This window comes from Suricata suricatta, chromosome 7, assembly GCF_006229205.1.
Source record: "Suricata suricatta isolate VVHF042 chromosome 7, meerkat_22Aug2017_6uvM2_HiC, whole genome shotgun sequence".
Classification (NCBI taxonomy): domain Eukaryota; kingdom Metazoa; phylum Chordata; class Mammalia; order Carnivora; family Herpestidae; genus Suricata; species Suricata suricatta.
Window position 1 is genome coordinate 97,374,970 of NC_043706.1, and position 1,883 is coordinate 97,376,852.

A 1,883-nucleotide genomic window follows, 5' to 3' on the forward strand; every position below is an offset into this window, starting at 1 on the left:
TCTTAGAATTGAAGAGTATTATAGAGCTTAACTTATCCAATAGTTAATAACTCATGATGAATAATTCATCCATAGTTATTATCAGAAGAGCTGTCTATGTTGAGTTACAGCCAACTCTTTCAACTATACAGTGATGCCATTTCTGCGGCATATTTGCTAAAAGTTAACAATAGATATCAAAAGCCTAAAAGGAAGATAATTCACTTAATTGGGAGACTCTTTTTTCATCTCCCAATGATGGCTTAATATAGTATCTTCAAATTATAGAACAAATTATTGAGAAAGCCCTGGGCTGGCTCACTAGTTAATAAGTACGTATATACTCCTTCAGTAAATTTGGAATTAGTTTTCCTGTCTTGAGGTCCAACTTGCTAAAGATCCGACCCTTGTATCACACAGCTATTCACTATGTATGCCATATTGTTCTAGGCAATCCAGTATGAATGAGGAGTCTAAGTATATTTTAATTTCCTCCTAAATTTGAGGACTTGAGAGTTTGCAAGTTTCTATTTATCCCCATGAGAATGACTCCTTGTCTTGCTGTCAATTGCTGGATATTTTTTTTAATAGAACATGATGAGCTGTTCTTTCTGACTATAGTTTTCAACCATAGTCATCCCCTATGCACCAGTTTGGCTCTCTTTCATATAGATCTTAGTCTAAAGAAAACTTTAATTTATTATAGCTCTTTAGAAACTGCATGGTATAGTGGCTACCAAGTGTGACACTAACTCTCCAGACAGATCGATGACCCAAAACTCAGCTCTGCCCTACTTTACTTCCCCCAAACACGATTGCTCGAGTCACTAAGACTCATCACATTTCAAGGCTAAGCTGGCCTGGCTATAACAACATGAACTGTACTTATTCAGGTCAGTAACTGAAAATATCAAAACATCTGACCTTGAAATACTGAGGTAATTTCTGAAAACGTGTTGCAGTGATAAAGTATTAAATTTTATCATATGAACCATTTTCAAGTGTACTGTTCAGTATCCTTACTTTCATTCACACCACCATGTGGCCATTTATATCATCTTTCTAAACTGAAATCTTATGCCCATTAATCACCAAATTCCTGGAAACTACCATTTCTGTCTCTATAAATTTGACTACTCCATGTGCCTTAAATAAGTGGAATTATACAGTATTTGTCCTTGTTTTCATTGTCCACAATGTTCATCCATGTTGTGGTTTGTGGCAGGTTTTTTTTTTTTACAGCTGAATAATATTCCATACATATATCACATTTTATTATTTTTGAGTTCTTCAAGGGTCAATATAATCTGCACGCATGCACACACACACACACACACACACACACACAAAGGAAGAAGTGTTTAGTAGCAGCATTATGCATAATGCTGAAAGCACTAAGAGAGTCTAGATGTCCATCAGTGAGGAAAATAGCTACAAAAATTATGGGCTGTCAATAGGATAAAATATCATGTAATATATAGCTCTAAAAAATGAACCAAAGTATAATGAGAATGTTCAGAGCCTGTTGTTTGGGTTACAGAGCCAGTGCCACCTCTTACAAACTGGGTAAATTAGGAAAGTTGCTTAATTTCCCTAAGCCCCAATTTTCCCATTTAAAAAATTAGATGATAATAGTATTTTTTATGAAAACTTACTTGTGATTACTACATAAATGACATACACATAGCAATTAGTTCAACATCTGATATAACAGCTGAGTAAATGCTAGTCATAATTATTATTTTTTACTGAGTGTCAGCATGTTAGCTCCCTCTTAGATTCTAGAAATGACTGATCAATAACAAAGAATCTCTGAATTTGTGAGGGCCTCGTGGCTCAGTTGGTTAGGCATCTGACTATTGATCTCGGTTCAGGTCGGGATGTCACAATTTGTGAGTTCGAGC